Source organism: Coregonus lavaretus (genome assembly GCF_964263955.1).
Source record: "Coregonus lavaretus genome assembly, chromosome: 16".
NCBI classification, from domain to species: domain Eukaryota; kingdom Metazoa; phylum Chordata; class Actinopteri; order Salmoniformes; family Salmonidae; genus Coregonus; species Coregonus lavaretus.
In genome coordinates, this window is record NC_140003.1 from 46029884 (window position 1) to 46047837 (window position 17954).

The 17954-nt window shown below is 43.4% G+C and overlaps 1 protein-coding gene across 1 annotated transcript in view; it reads left to right on the forward strand.

Annotated features, from left to right (window-relative positions):
* Positions 1-1814: 1814 nt before the first annotated feature.
* Positions 1815-17954, forward strand: part of LOC311143967 (interferon-induced GTP-binding protein Mx2-like) — a 52584-nt gene continuing 36444 nt past the window's right edge. Inside the window, exon 1 of the mRNA XM_084179875.1 lies at positions 1815-1879. The gene's annotated coding sequence lies outside the window, so the exon portion shown is untranslated. The remainder of the gene's footprint in view (positions 1880-17954) is intronic.

Consider the following 17954-nt stretch of genomic DNA (forward strand, 5'->3'; position numbering starts at 1 on the left):
ATTTTGATCTGTTCAACACTTCTTTGGCTACTACATGATTCCATATGTGCCACTCCACAGCTTTGATATCTTCACTACTACTCCACAATCTAGAAAATAGCAAAAACAAAGAAAAACCACGGAATGAGCAGGTGTGTCCAAACTTTTGACTAGCACCGCATACCCATTGATTCTTGAAGAATATAACTTATAAATGCCTCGTGAGCTTAGTTTAACTGTCCTCCTCATCAGAACCCAAAATAGAAGCTTGTTTTACTCCAATGTTTGTAAACAATGTAAATGGAAACAAACACTGTATAGCCTCAAAACATGGTTCAATCTATAATGTTGGTATCATGGATGGTCAGTCCTTGCATCCATAGCTCTGTCTATTCATCTGAGAGTGGTTACATTTCTCCAGGCCCATTCCTCAGCTTTTTACCAAAACAGAGGCGGGGTGTACGCTTTGTTATTGTTTCAATTAAGGATTGTAGCTTTACTTTTTATGTTTAGTTCACATAATGTAATTTAAAAGTATGCATTAAAAGTATGCATTAAATGTTTCAGGGCGGCAGGTAGCTTAGTGGGTAAGAGCGTTGTGCCAGTAACCGGAAGGTTGCTGGTTCTAATCCCCGAGCTGACTAGGTGAAAAATCTGTCGATGTGCCCTTAAGCAAGGCACTTAACCTCCATGTGCTGGCTCCATACATGTTTCTGTGAACACAAACACACTGTTCTATTACCAATGGCAGTTAGGATTGGAAAATGTCTGACACACAAACCGGTACTATGTTGAAGTTTGAACAGGTCAGATAAAACTATGGTCTCCCCATCGACGACCGTTGGTGAGGCTGGAGGTGAGATTTTTGCCAGAAGCCCGGTTGATGGGCATAGCAGTGTAGATCAGCTTCTGGCCCCTCATCAAAGATACTGGACTGTCAAAAAACACAAAAATGATACTGATGAGGGCCCCCCTTGCTGGTCTGTTGTGCTGCAAACTGGACATCTCTGGAACAACTGGAGCAGGCAATCCTCATAAACAATGTACTTCCTCATCTTATGATGTGGTGTTGACTGGGAGGGCGTGTGACAGGGAGATACAATAGACAGCCAAGTGGTAAACTGTATTTTGTTGTAAAGAACGGACAAGGCTTTTAATAATGCACTTCACAACCAAAATTACTCTACTAATTGTATCTGCTTGGCTGGGGAATTAACCTACTAGTTTATCAAAACCGGGTATTTTTTAATACAACGGTTAAAATATACATAACCAGATACATAACCATCAGTCTATGGTCTAGCTACCGGTATACTCACCGCCACTGGGGACCAATGAACTCCAACCACCTGTTCTGCATGATAGGGTCCAAACCATAGTTTGGCAATATGTATAGGGCTCTTCAGTTGGAGGCGATGAAACAACAGAGCCCCATTCAATGAAGGCAAGCGAAGGCACACTTAGAGCTAAGACGCTAGTATTTGTGTAAACTCTGCATAGTTCTGTGAGCGTCACTGAGTAGGCTGATACCAATTTCATGGGTCCACCATCTGTATAAGTATGTCCTCATTGTAAAGTCTATCACATCCACAGGTGGGAATACATTTTTATCATCGATAGTTTTTTTTGTCTGGTAGTAAGCATTTTGAGAAACAACCTTCATTTTACTATCTGTGAAATCATGTGACCCTTAAGAACCAATGAGGTTGTATCTGAACGTTGATTAATCATTGCATAACAGATGCAGTATAACGGTATGATTTCCCAGAATGGACCATCAAAACGTTTCACTTTCATTTTACTTTCTATAAAAGGTGTTGGACTCAGGCTGTAGATCTACCGCTCTGTGACCCTGACTCAGCGCGCAACCTGCTTGTCCGAAAGCGTCAAAGATTTCAAAGTAAGTGTGCATTTAATGGACTAGATCAGTGTTTCTTAAACTATGGGTCGGGACCCAAAGTGGGCCTTGGGCATGTGAGAGGTGAGTCGCAAGATATGAGAATACATATATATAATCGCACACTATTTCTTCTTAATTTGAGTCGTTGGAGGATGATTTCGGTCATGGGATGACGGTCAATTTCTAATTTGGGTCTCGAGCTGAAAAACTTGAAGAACCCCTGGATTAGATCCTTAGCTCTGTACAGTTCCATTAGAAGTTGTGCTGTTATCACCTAAGGCAGATGTTTCCTCAATCGACATTGAAAGGACTCAAACCTAATTGAAACTGTAGAAATAATGGACCACATTTATTTTCCTCTTGTCATGTCAGTCATTGCAGACCTTAGAGAGCAGTGGAGGCTGGTTGGAAGACCCACAGTATAGGTTCGGAACGCACAGAGACGAAAATCAGGGAACAGGAGGGGACATACAGTGGGGGAAAAAAAAGTATTTAGTCAGCCACCAATTGTGCAAGTTCTCTCACTTAAAAAGATGAGAGAGGCCTGTAATTTTCATCATAGGGACACGTCAACTATGACAGACAAATTGAGAAAAAAAATTTCTCCAGAAAATCACATTGTAGGAATTTTTATGAATTTATTTGCAAATTATGGTGGAAAATAAGTATTTGGTCACCTACAAACAAGCAAGATTTCTGGCTTTCACAGACCTGTAACTTCTTCTTTAAGAGGCTCCTCTGTCCTCCACTCGTTACCTGTATTAATGGCACCTGTTTGAACTTGTTATCAGTATAAAAGAAACCTGTCCACAACCTCAAACAGTCACACTCCAAACTCCACTATGGCCAAGACCAAAGAGCTGTCAAAGGACAACAGAAACAAAATTGTAGACCTGCACCAGGCTGGGAAGACTGAATCTGCAATAGGTAGGCAGCTTGGTTTGAAGAAATCAACTGTGGGAGCAATTATTAGGAAATGGAAGACATACAAGACCACTGATAATCTCCCTCGATCTGGGGCTCCACGCAAGATCTCACCCCATGGGGTCAAAATGATTACAAGAACGGTGAGCAAAATTCCCAGAACCACACGGGGGGGACCTAGTGAATGATCTGCAGAGAGCTGGGACCAAAGTAACAAAGCCTACCATCAGTAACACACTACGCCGCCAGGGACTCAAATCCTGCTGTGCCAGATGTGTCCCCCTGCTTAAGCCAGTACATGTCCAGGCCCGTCTGAAGTTTGCTAGAGTGCATATGGATGATCCATAAGAGGATTGGGAGAATGTCATATGGTCAGATGAAACCAAAATAGAACTTTTTGGTAAAAACTCAACTCGTCGTGTTTGGAGGACAAAGAATGCTGAGTTGCATCCAAAGAACACCATACCTACTGTGAAGCATGGGGGTGGAAACATCATGCTTTAGGGCTGTTTTTCTGCAAAGGGACCAGGACGACTGATCCGTGTAAAGGAAAGAATGAATGGGGCCATGTATCGTGAGATTTTGAGTGAAAACCTCATTCCATCAGCAAGGGCATTGAAGATGAAACGTGGCTGGGTCTTTCAGCATGACAATGATCCCAAACATACCGCCCGGGCAACGAAGGAGTGGCTTCGTAAGAAGCATTTCAAGGTCCTGGAGTGGCCTAGCTAGTCTCCAGATCTCAACCCCATAGAAAATCTTTGGAGGGAGTTGAAAATCCATGTTGCCCAGCAACAGCCCCAAAACATCACTGCTCTAGAGGAGATCTGCATGGAGGAATGGGCCAAAATACCAGCAACAGTGTGTGAAAACCTTGTGAAGACTTACATAAAACGTTTGACCTGTGTCATTGCCAGTGGCGGCTCCTGAAAAAATTCTCAGGGGGGGCAATTTTTCTGATGATTTAGGTGACCTACACACATTTTAAAAAAGATATGTCCAGCAACAACATGAAGACAGGGGCAGCATATAAGTCAATACCATAAGCATTTATTGACTGATCTCAAAAGTGTTGGCTTACCAGGGTTGGTGGAGCCCTCAGTTTCATCTTTGCCTCGCAAAGCTAACTCAAACACTCCGCAAAACTTCACACACTGGATTAGCCGGCTGAGGATGTGGCGGTTCTTGCTAATGTCGTAGTAAATATATTTGTTATAGTGAATATGGAATATGATATGTTGAGTAAAATGTTGTGCTAAGATCTATTTAGGTCAGGAGCTGGTTATAAATTCTGTTCCTATCCAATAACAATGGACAAAAGGGTCCTATCTTGTCAGCCTTGTCAGTTTCAGTTCTCCAGTAAACTTGTGATTATCAACACTAACCTCATCGTTGTGGCGGCGGACAGCTAGCCTGTATCCCTCATCCAGTTGAGTGGGAATGTTCACTCTCCCCAAAGCAGACAATCTCAAACAGCTATCCATGTGGGTCTTTGACAGCTCATGTTTCTTAATCTTTCCTGAAAGATGGTGCATGTCCGTTACACACCAGTCGCTGTCCAAGCGGTGCTGTCTGCCGTGCCGCCTTCAGGGTGAAAGAGTAAGCAGGGGGTAGCAGAAGACTGCATTAGCTACATCGCAGCCTGCTAGCCAGGTTTTTGTTCGTACCAATTTTTGGAAAATCCTCGGGTGTAGGACTTCCCCCCTTTAGTAGAAACCTGTTGAATTATTAAATTTGGTCTGGGAGGTCCTAATTGTTTCGTTGCCAATTTATCTTCATTTGTTCGCCGACAAAAAGGAACTTCTTTCAAAGACACAATCGAGTTGCACTGAAGCCTAGCCATTTTGATAGTAGTAGTGAATTGATTGACGCTCACGCTGCTACCCGCTCTTTTCTTAGTTACGTTCATGGTTATGTTACGTATGACGAAAGCGCGTAAGTGCAAGCCCTCAGAAATCCATAGAGATTGTATTGAAAGCTCTGATATTTGAAAAAAATAGATTTTACATGGGAGTCAATGACAGACTTCTGGGCGATTTTCAACCTGACTGAAATCGCCCCAAAAGGGGGGGGGGGGCATTTGAAACACGACTTTAGCCTGATTGGACATTTAGTGGCACTGTGGCAGATCAGACGTCTAGATTACAACACTGATAACTACTGTTGCCGTGATATAATTGATTAGAAAAAAAATCCCTTCCTTTTCCCGTTTGGCAGTGCGTCGCCCATATCGCCCTATTGAACGCACCGCCCCTGGTCATTGCCAACAAAGGGTATATAACAAAGTATTGAGAAACTTTTGTTATTGACCAAATACTTATTTTCCACCATAATTTGCAAATAAATTCATTATAAATCCTACAATGTGAGTTTCTGGAAAAAAAATTCTCATTATTTCTGTCACAGTTGACGTGTACCTATGATGAAAATTACAGGCCTCTCTCATCTTTTTAGGTGGGAGAACTTGCACAATTGGTGGCTGACTAAATAATTTTTCCCCCACTGTAGCTGTAAATACAAATAGCAGATACATTCCATTACAGCTGCTCCATCGTCGGTTTGGACAACGAGTTTCTCTATGAAGTTTTTTTATTTTTTATTTTTTTATTTTATTTAACCTTTATTTAACCAGTTAAGCCAGTTGAGAACAAGTTCTCATTTACAACTGCGACCTGGCCAAGATAAAGCAAAGCAGTGCGATAAAAACAACAACAACACAGAGTTACATATGGAATAAACAAAAACGTACAGTCAATAACACAATAGAAAATTGAAAATCTATATACAGTGTGTGCAAATGTAGTAAGTTATGGAGGTAAGGCAATAAATAGGCCATAGTGCAAAATAATTACAATTTAGTATTAACACTGGAGTGATAGATGTGCAGAAGATGATGTGCAAATAGAGATACTGGGGTGCAAATTAGCAAAATAAATAACAATATGGGGATGAGGTAGTTGGGTGGGCTAATTTCAGATGGGCTGTGTACAGGTACAGTGATCGGGTAAGGTGCTCTGACAACTGATGCTTAAAGTTAGTGAGGGAGATAAGTGTCTCCAGCTTCAGAGATTTTTGCAGTTCGTTCCAGTCATTGGCAGCAGAGAACTGGAAGGAATGGCAGCCAAAGGAGGTGTTGGCTTTGGGGATGACCAGTGAGATATACCTGCTGGAGCGCAGACTATGGGTGGGTGTTGCTATGGTGACCAATGATCTAAGATAAGGCGGGGATTTGCCTAGAAGTGATTTATAGATGACCTGGAGCCAGTGGGTTTGGCGACGAATATGTAGTGAGGGCCAGCCAACGAGAGTGTACAGGTCACAATGGTGGGTAGTATATGGGGCTTTGGTGACAAAACGGATGGCACTGTGATAGACTACATCCAATTTGCTGAGTTGAGTGTTGGAAGCAATTTTGTAAATTACATCACCGAAGTCAAGGATCAGTAGGATAGTCCGTTTTACGAGGGATTGTTTAGCAGCATGAGTGAAGGAGGCTTTGTTGCGAAACAGGAAGCCGATTCTCGATTTAACTCAGACAAAACTCAAAATTCATAAAGTCAAACACATACTGCGCATCTTGCCCACATCAAAATAGCCCAAGAAACGTTCCTGAATAAAGCCCTGATCGTCCACATACCTGACGATAACTGACGACTGCAAGCAGACTGATGGCACCATAGGTCCCAGAGTGGTGGGGACATTTCTATCCCCTGGGGCTGGGAGTTTTTCCTTATATGTTAACCTAACCAGGAAAACTCTGGACATTATAAGGTGATTAATCAGTTGTAAAAAGGTTTTATATGGGCTATGATGGGACCAGTTTTAAAAAAGTCCTGAAAAAAACTTCAGTCTACTTTATTTACTAGACTAAATAAATTGGAAAATTAGGTAGGGGATTACCCGGACGAAAGTCACACTTCATTTTTGTCCTATTTACTCAGAGATCGATAGAGCTAGAGACAGCATATTTTATGACAACCAACTTATATATGTCCTCTACCATTAGCAATTGTAAATCCATTTCTACGGTAAATTAGTCAAAATTAAATAGACCGAGAACAGAACTACCATTACTTTCCTAACTGTCAGTGGGGCGGGAGCAACACAGACTTTGGACAGAACTAACAGCTGACAAGTGCAGAATATCTGTTCTACCTTCATGTTTCTGGTTTGTGTCGTAGTAAATATATAATGTTATAGCTTGGTCTGACTAAAATCTTGTGCATGACCCATTTTGTGTTGGGCCTTTGTATTCAATACAATGGACAAAAGAGTCCTATCTTGTCAGCCTTGTCAGCAGGTGGCTAAGGACAACACCCACGCCATAGGTCTCTCAGTTCTTCCAACTCACGAGTTCTTGCTCTGAGGACACACACACACACACCCACACACACACACACACACACACACACACATCATCACTGATAAACACACACACACACACACACACACACATCATCACTGATAACACACACACACACACACACACACACACACACACACACACATCATCACTGTTAAACACACACACACACACACACACACAAAAATCCCCTTCTCTTAGGCTGAACATCTGAAGACAGAGAACCCGACTCAGAGCCAATGCAACAGTGATACTAACCTGGAGGGGACCTCGCCCAACTCATCAGGACCAATCAGAAGATCAGAACTACTGGATTCAACCTACTTCATTTTATTGTATAAAATGTCAGCACACAATGTTTCGGGGCTCTCTTCTGATAAACTCCCTACGAGTTTGACGAACGGGTCCGTGCACGCTATTCCAGATATCTTTACCTCTGAATAAACTGCCTTATATTATACAATTATCCACCTTGTCCGAAAGTCTCTACTTGGTCTCCGTTCTCCAGTAAACTTGTGATCATCAACATTTGTAATGCTACTTACTTTCAACAAATGTACTATCAGCCGTAAATTCATGTTTGTGTCGATTAGAATAATTAATGCTATAGGTTAAACATGTATGAAAAATGAACCATGCGTCAACATGTTCAACCTTCATGTTGCGCAACCTCAATATTTTGCCTTACAATATTAATCAGACTAAAATGGATCATACAATAGCTATATTAACCATCATTTTCTCTTCTCACCTTAATGGGAATGTAGTAGGAGATGTTTTTCACTATTTTCAATACCTATTCATGCTTAGTCCAACCAATCAGGTACGCTCCAGCTGTCCTTGTCATGCGCGCTCCTCGTGTCTTGATAGAATAAACCAGGACCGGCACCAGAACGAATCAGTTGAACCGGCCTTTGATTTCCATAGGCGGGCATGTTTTTCACGGGACTTCCTATGTGTGCACGCGCTTGCACGGGTTTAATAGTAAAGACCATAGGCAACTCGTGAGTTTCAAGTTTGGGGAAGCTTACAATTTATCCTACTATTTCTACCGATCTGCGTGCCAGTTATGGTTATTTTTATATGCGCATTTTTCGTGGAACAGTTTCATTTCAATAATAACGTTTTCCTTTCTCAAAATCATTGTCACGTGGTTAATCATAAAAAGCTGAAGTAAATTGATAACGATCTAAAAGTTTAAATTCAACTATGGCCCGAGCACCTGCCTCTGGCATATGGACACATTGATACACTGTGATTCATTGGCGGCTGAAGACATAAGAGCCCAGAACTACTAGATAGCCTACAGGCCAGAGCAACAGTAGGCCTAGAACATGCATCATCAACTAAGTAAAATACATAGGCCTAAAGCCGACAAAAATAAACAGTAGAAAATATCCTAATGAAAATGACGGTTCTTTCAATCACATTTATCTCTTTACTCCGCATGTCTACCTCCCTTTCTATCTGTCTTGACCTGAGCTACTGCTGGCGAACTTGCAACATTGTATCAGCCAGCCTAGTGAACTTGCAACATTGTATCAGCCAGCCTGGTGAACTTGCAACATTGTATCAGCCAGCCTGGTGAACTTGCAACATTGTATCAGCCAGCCTGGTGAACTTGCAACATTGTATCAGCCAGCCTGGTGAACTTGCAACATTATATCAGCCAGCCTAGTGAACTTGCAACATTGTATCAGCCAGCCTTGTGAACTTGCAACATTGTATCAGCCAGCCTGGTGAACTTGCAACATTGTATCAGCCAGCCTAGTGAACTTGCAACATTGTATCAGCCAGCCTAGTGAACTTGCAAAATTGTATCAGCCAGCCTGGTGAACTTGCAACATTGTATCAGCCAGCCTAGTGAACTTGCAACATTGTATCAGCCAGCCTGGTGAACTTGCAACATTGTATCAGCCAGCCTGGTGAACTTGCAAAATTGTATCAGCCAGCCTAGTGAACTTGCAACATTGTATCAGCCAGCCTGGTGAACTTGCAAAGTGTATCAGCCAGCCTGGTGAACTTGCAACATTGTATCAGCCAGCCTGGTGAACTTGCAACATTGTATCAGCCAGCCTAGTGAACTTGCAACATTGTATCAGCCAGCTTGGTGAACTTGCAACATTGTATCAGCCAGCCTGGTGAACTTGCAACATTGTATCAGCCAGCCTGGTGAACTTGCAACATTGTAATAGCCAGCCTGGTGAACTTGCAACATTGTATCAGCCAGCCTAGTGAACTTGCAACATTGTATCAGCCAGCCTGGTGAACTTGCAACATTGTATCAGCCAGCCTGGTGAACTTGCAACATTGTATCAGCCAGCCTAGTGAACTTGCAACATTGTATCAGCCAGCCTAGTGAACTTGCAACATTGTATCAGCCAGCCTGGTGAACTTGCAACATTGTATCAGCCAGCCTAGTGAACTTGAAACATTGTATCAGCCAGCCTAGTGAACTTGCACCATTGTATCAGCCAGCCTGGTGAACTTGCAACATTGTATCAGCCAGCCTGGTGAACTTGCAACATTGTATCAGCCAGCCTGGTGAACTTGCAACATTGTATCAGCCATCCTGGTGAACTTGCAACATTGTATCAGCCAGCCTTGTGAACTTGCAACATTGTATCAGCCAGCCTGGTGAACTTGCAACATTGTATCAGCCAGCCTAGTGAACTTGCAACATTGTATCAGCCAGCCTAGTGAACTTGCAAAATTGTATCAGCCAGCCTGGTGAACTTGCAACATTGTATCAGCCAGCCTAGTGAACTTGCAACATTGTATCAGCCAGCCTGGTGAACTTGCAACATTGTATCAGCCAGCCTGGTGAACTTGCAAAATTGTATCAGCCAGCCTAGTGAACTTGCAACATTGTATCAGCCAGCCTGGTGAACTTGCAAAGTGTATCAGCCAGCCTGGTGAACTTGCAACATTGTATCAGCCAGCCTGGTGAACTTGCAACATTGTATCAGCCAGCCTAGTGAACTTGCAACATTGTATCAGCCAGCTTGGTGAACTTGCAACATTGTATCAGCCAGCCTGGTGAACTTGCAACATTGTATCAGCCAGCCTGGTGAACTTGCAACATTGTAATAGCCAGCCTGGTGAACTTGCAACATTGTATCAGCCAGCCTAGTGAACTTGCAACATTGTATCAGCCAGCCTGGTGAACTTGCAACATTGTATCAGCCAGCCTGGTGAACTTGCAACATTGTATCAGCCAGCCTAGTGAACTTGCAACATTGTATCAGCCAGCCTAGTGAACTTGCAACATTGTATCAGCCAGCCTGGTGAACTTGCAACATTGTATCAGCCAGCCTAGTGAACTTGAAACATTGTATCAGCCAGCCTAGTGAACTTGCACCATTGTATCAGCCAGCCTGGTGAACTTGCAACATTGTATCAGCCAGCCTGGTGAACTTGCAACATTGTATCAGCCAGCCTGGTGAACTTGCAACATTGTATCAGCCATCCTGGTGAACTTGCAACATTGTATCAGCCAGCCTGGTGAACTTGCAACATTGTATCAGCCAGCCTGGTGAACTTGCAACATTGTATCAGCCAGCCTGGTGAACTTGCAACATTGTATCAGCCAGCCTGGTGAACTTGCAACATTGTATCAGCCAGCCTGGTGAACTTGCAACATTGTATCAGCCATCCTAGTGAACTTGCAACATTGTATCAGCCAGCCTAGTGAACTTGCAACATTGTATCAGCCAGCCTAGTGAACTTGCAACATTGTATCAGCCAGCCTGGTGAACTTGCAACATTGTATCAGCCAGCCTGGTGAACTTGCAACATTGTATCAGCCAGCCTGGTGAACTTGCAACATTGTATCAGCCAGCCTGGTGAACTGTCAACATTGTATCAGCCAGCCTATTCTGCGCCCTCAGAGTTTCCTGCGCCAGTGACAGACAGCTGTTTTTTTTTGTGTGCCAAATGGGCACTTGATATATGGGATCATCAGATCATAATCTTTAGCTCTTTCACACCGAGGCTTGGTGATTATCCAGGCTGGGAGTGTTGGAATACATTTTCAAATACCGTGGGACTACCATTCGCAATGGATGTTAAACAAAACTGACTTGGTTGACTTGTGTGAGGAAGAAAAACTGACTGAGAAACGTATCTTATTAGTGGTGAACATGGTGAGTTAAGACAATCAGAAATCACACATTGCCAAATGGGCACTTTCCTACATACGCATGGAGAGAGATGCACAATGTCTTCGCCACACACCACTCCCCTTCTTCATGACATTTTCTCATTTAAAAAAGGTTTATTTAAATAGATGAAATGTACTTTGTGTGGGTGTCATCCCTCAACAGGTGCTACTTATGTACAGTAGCATGGATAGTATGAATTATATTAAAATATCAATGAAAACATGTCATTTTTACCAGTAAATGTGTGCTTGTTTTCTTTTTTGTAACGCGTGGTATAAGCGGGATAAACGTCTTCACTCTTGTGGTCCTCTGTAGCTCAGCTGGTAGAGCACGGCGCGTGGTCCTCTGTAGCTCAGCTGGTAGAGCACGGCGCTTGGTCCTCTGTAGCTCAGCTGGTAGAGCACGGCGCTTGGTCCTCTGTAGCTCAGCTGGTAGAGCACGGCGCTTGGTCCTCTGTAGCTCAGCTGGTAGAGCACGGCGCTTGGTCCTCTGTAGCTCAGCTGGTAGAGCACGGCGCTTGGTCCTCTGTAGCTCAGCTGGTAGCGCACGGCGCTTGGTCCTCTGTAGCTCAGCTGGTAGAGCACGGCGCTTGGTCCTCTGTAGCTCAGCTGGTAGAGCACGGCGCTTGGTCCTCTGTAGCTCAGCTGGTAGAGCACGGCGCTTGTAATGCCAAGGTAGTGGGTTTGATCCCCGGGACCACCCCATACGCAAAAATGTATGCACGCATGACTGTAAGTCGCTTTGGATAAAAGCATCTGCTAAGTGGCATATTATTATTATTATTATACATTATCTGGAACTAATCAACTCTGGGAGCACCAAGTCCTCCATTGTTTCCAGATAATGTACAAAGCGTCAGTGTTTATCGCTTACATGTATGTGTGTATGTACAGTGCATTCGTAAAGTACTCAGACCCCTTGACTTCTCCCACATTTATTTAGGTTACAGCCTTATTCTAAAATGGATTAAATACAAAAAAGTTCCTTATCAATCTACACACAATACCCCAATACCCAATGGCTTCGGGACGAGTCTCTGAATGTCCTTGAGTTGCCCAGCCAGAGCCCGAACTTGAACATGATCCAACATCTCCGGAGAGACCTGAGAATAGCTGTGCAGCGACGCTCCCCATCCAACCTGACAGAACTTGAGAGGATCTGCAGAGAAGAATGGGAGAAATTCCCCAAATACAGTTGTGCCAAGCTTGTAGCATCATACCCAAGAAGACTCCAGGCTGTAATCGCTGCCAAAGGTGCTTCAACAAAGTACTGAGTAAAGGGTCTGAATACTTACGTAAATGTGATATTTCAGTTTTACATTTTTAATACTTTTGCAAAAATTTCGAACAACCTGTTTTAGCTTTGTCATCATGGGGTATTGTGTGTAGATTGATTAGAAGAAAAAAAGAAAAGAAAAAGTCAAGTGGTCTGAATACTTTCCGAATCCACTGTAAACGTATCTATGTCTCTCTGGGTCTATCCACCGTTTCCTTGCTGTGTTCGGTCCGCTCCTTTCTGCCTCTGTCTGGTGCTGTAGCTGCAGCCACCTAATGACGAACTTCTCCGTCTCTCCATCTGGATGTGAAAGTGTTTCTCCTGACAGCACCTTCAAATAACAGAACAAAAGAGCAAAATAAATAACAACTAAAATCCTAGGAATCACAATCCAGACCTATAATGGGAAACACATCAACACATCACAATAACCACAGAGGTTTTCAATTTCAACACTGAGTCAAAAAGATCAAGCGATATAAATATGTTACTGTGGTAGCGCCACCGTGTGGTCAATCTGAATGTGCTTGCATATGTTGAGTTTTGACAGGGTTTGGAACATGCAGTGGAGGAAAAAGTACCCAATTGTCATACTTGAGTAAAAGTAAAGATACCATAATAGAAAATGACTCAAGTAAAAATGAAAGTCACCCAGTAAAATCCTACTTGAGTAAAAGCATTTGGTTTTAAATATACTTAAGTATCCAGAACGCTGCAGCCCGTCTGGTGTTCAACCTTCCCAAGTTTTCTCATGTCACCCCGCTCCTCCGCACACTCCACTGGCTTCCAGTTGAAGCTCGCATCTACTACAAAACCATGGTGCTTGCCTACGGAGCTGTGAGGGGAACGGCACCTCCTTACCTTCAGGCTCTGATCAGACCCTACACCCAAACGAGGGCACTACGTTCATCCACCTCTGGCCTGCTAGCCCCCCTACCTCGACGGAAGCACAGTTCCCGCTCAGCCCAGTCAAAGCTATTCGCTGCTCTGGCACCCCAATGGTGGAACAATCTCCCCCATGAGTCACTGACCACTTTCCGGAGACACTTGAAACCCTACCTCTTGAAGGAATACTTGGAATTGTATAACAGTAATCCTTCTATAATTGTATAATTTGATTTAGACAACATGCCTACCACTTTGAAGAGACATACCCCAAGAGACTTGCAGCTGTATGGCACGCCCTGGCTCTGGGTACTCTTTAATGTTGAGCCAGGGTGTTAGTTTCCATGTTTTGTGTTTCTATGTTGGCCGGGGTGGTTCTCAATCAGAGGCAACGTGAATCAGCTGTTGCTTGTTGTCTCTGATTGGGAACCATACTTAGGTAGTCGTTTGGCATTTGTGTGGTGTGGTATCTTGTTCCGTGTAGGTTTGTGTTGGTGAACCTGTGGACTTCACGTATTGTTTGTTGTTTTTGTTCGTGTGTTGTACATCTAATAAATCATGTACGCTTATCACGCTGCGCCTTGGCCCGTTTCATCTAATGACGATCGTGACACTGTAATTGCTGCAAAAGGTGGCACTACAAAGTATTGACTTTGGGGGGTGAATAGTTATGGACGCTCAAGTTTTCTGTTTTTTTTTTGTCTTCTTTCTTGTTTGTTTCACAATAGAAAATATTTTGCATCTTCAAAGTGGTAGGCATGTTGAGTAAATCAAATTATCTATAAGCTTGGCACATCTAGCCACTGGGAATTTTGCCCATTCTTAAAGGAAAACTACTCTAGCTCCTTCAAGTTGGATGGTGTTGGGTTTGCCCCAGACATAGCATTTTCCTTGATAGCCAAAAAGCTCAATTTTAGTCTCATCTGAACAGATTACCTTCTTCCATATTTTTGGGGAGTCTCCCACATGCCTTTTGGCGAACACCAAACGTGTTTGCTTATTTTTGTCTTCAAGCAAAGGCTTTTTTCTGGCCACTCATCCGTAAAGCCCAGCTTTGTGGAGTGTACAGTTTAAAGTGGTCCTATGGACAGATACTCCAATCTCCGCTGTGGAGCTTTGCAGCTCCTTCAGGGTTATCTTTGGTTTCTTTGTTGCCTCTCTGATTAATGCCCTCCTTGCCTGGTCCGTGAGTTTTGGTGGGCGGCCCTAGCTTGCCAGGTTTGTTGTGGTGCCATATTCTTTCCATTTTTAAATCATCGATTTAATTATGCTCCGTGGGATGTTCAAGGTTTCAGACTATTTTTTAAAACCCAACCCTGATCTGTACTTCTCCACAACTTTGTCCCTGACCTGTTTGGAGAGGTCCTTGGTCTTCATGGTGCCGCTTGCTTGGTGGTGCCCCTTGCTTAGTGGTGTTGCAGACTCTGGGGCCTTTCAGAACAGGTGTAAATATACTGAGATCATGTGACACTTAGATTGCACACAGGTGGACTTTATTTAACTAATTATGTGACTTCTGAAGGTAATTGGTTAGACCAGATCTTATTTAGGGGCTTCATAGCAAAGGGGGTGAATACATATGCACGCACCACTTTTCGGTTGTTCATTTTTAAGTAATTTTTTTCATTTCACTTCACCAATTTGGACTATTTTGTGTATGTCCATTACATGAAATCCAAATAAAAATCAATTTAAATGACAGGTTGTAATGAAACAAAATAGGAAAAACGCCAAGAGGGATGAATACTTTTGCAAGGCACTGTACACACAGTCACTACAAAGATAAAGGCGTCCTTCCTAACTTAGTTGCCGGAGAGGAAGGAAACTGCTCAGAGATCTCACCATGAGGCCAATGGTGACTTTAAAACAGTTACAGAGTTTCATGGCTGTGATAAGAGAAAACTGAGGATGGATCAACAACATTGTAGTTACTCCACAATACTAACCTAATTGACAGAGTGAAAAGAAGGAAGCCTGTACAGAATGAAAATATTCCAAAACATGCATCCTGTTTGCAACAAGGCACTAAAGTAATACTGCACTTTTTGTCCTGTTTACAAAGTGTTATGTTTGGGGCAAATCCAATACAACACATTACTGAGTACCACTCTCCATATTTTCAAGAATAGTGTTGGCTGCATCATGTTATGGGTATGCTTGTAATCGTTTTGTTCGCAGCAAGAGAGGAGTTGTTTATCCAATAAACGATTTTTTCATCATGCTATTGAGCGAATTAAGAAGGAATATCGACGGAATTAGCAACGACGTAGGCTAAGAAGCTAAATTCGGTTTTCCATCAAAATAATAATTATTGCGAGTTTATGAATATGTCGCAAGAGAAAATAAATGTTAACTCTGCTGTGGGTTTCAGATAAATAGATGCACAATTCACTTTTGTAAAACATTTAGTGTAAATTAAGTTTGGTTTTAGTTGAATGATGACGTAATGATTAGAACGTTTTAGGCTTTTATTTTGGGAGAAAACTATGACAGCTCTTTAAAATTATTTTTATGGTAGTTAAATAACTACACTACATGACCAGAAGTATGTGGACACCTGCTCGTCGAACAACTCATTCCAAAATCATGGGCATTAATATGGAGTATGTCCCCCATTTGCTGCTATAACAGCCTCCACTCTTCTGGGAAGGCTTTTCCACTAGATGTTGTAACATTTTTGCGGTGACTTGCTGCCATTCAGTCACAAAAGCATTAGTGAGGTTGGGCACTGATGTTGGCCGATTAGGCCTGGCTCGCAGTCAGTGTTCCAATTCTTCCCAAAAGTGTTCGATGTGTTTGAGGTCAGGGTTCTGTGCAGGCCAGTCAAGTTCTTCCACAACGATCTTGACAAACCATTTCTGTATGGCCCTCGCTTTGTGCATGGGTGCATTGTCATGCAGAAACAGGAAAGGGCCTTCCCCAAACTTTTGCCACCATGTTGGAAACACAGAATCGTCTAGAATGTAATTGTATTCTGTAGAGTTAAGATTTCCCTTCACTGGAACTAAGGGGCCTAGCCCGAACCATGAAAAACAGCCCCAAACCATTATTCCTCCTCCACCAAATTTTACACTTGGCACTATGCATTGGAGCAGGTAGCGTTCTCCTGGCATCCGCTAAACCCAGATTTGTCCGTCAGACTGCCAGATGGTAAAGCGTGATTCATCATTCCAGAGAACGTGTTTCCACTGCTCCAGAGTCCAATGGCGGCAAGCTTTACACCACTCCAGCCGATGCTACAACTTTGCGACTGAGCTGTTGTTGCTTCCACCTCACAATAACAGCTGTCGTGGTATTTTATCTTATCTGTCCGGAATGACGTATCCACTCACTGACACCTCCGGCAGGTCCGAGGCGGGTCCCTCTCTGCTCCGTTTTAGTCGGAGTGTGGGCTACCCTGAGCCACGTCTAATTGAGCGCGCAGTTTAACCTCGGTCTCCCGAGAGCAATCAGCAAGCGGAGTTAGCATCCCATCATCGTCGCCAATTGTCGTGGTAATTCTTACCAAAAGGAGAGAGACTGTATTCTTCAAAACAACTTCATTATAAGATTTGCAAAATAGAAGCAATCGATAACAACCACTCAACAGTGCATTGTTAGGAAAGCCAAATAATCAGAGTTGTCTCTCTCCTCTTCTAGAAAAAGTAGATCCTATTTTGTCTATGTGACAGTTTAGCAGATGGGTGGAAACAGGGGGAGAACAGTTTAGCAGATGGGTGGAAACAGGGGTGGAACAATTTAGCAGATGGGTGGAAACAGGGGCGGAAAAGTTTAGCAGATGGGTGGACACAGGGGTGGAACAGTTTAGCAGATGGGTGGAAACAGAGATGGAACAGTTTAGCAGATGGGTGGAAACAGGGATGGAACAGTTTAGCAGATGGGTGGAAACAGAGATGGAACAGTTTAGCAGATGGGTGGAAACAGGGATGGAACAGTTTAGCAGATGGGTGGAAACAGGACCGGAACAGTTTAGCAGATGGGTGGAAACAGGGACGGAACAGTTTAGCAGATGGGTGGAAACAGGGACGGAACAGTTTAGCAGATGGGTGGAAACAGGGGCGGAACAGTTTAGCAGATGGGTGGAAACAGGGGCGGAACAGTTTAGCAGATGGGTGGAAACAGGGGTGGAACAGATTAGCAGATGGGTGGAAACAGGGACGGAACAGTTTAGCAGATGGGTGGAAACAGGGACGGAACAGTTTAGCAGATGGGTGGAAACAGGGACGGAACAGTTTAGCAGATGGGTGGAAACAGGGACGGAACAGTTTAGCAGATGGGTGGAAACAGGGACGGAACAGTTTAGCAGATGGGTGGAAACAGGGACGGAACAGTTTAGCAGATGGGTGGAAACAGGGGCGGAACAGTTTAGCAGATGGGTGGAAACAGGGGCGGAACAGTTTAGCAGATGGGTGGAAACAGGGGTGGAACAGATTAGCAGATGGGTGGAAACAGGGATGGAACAGTT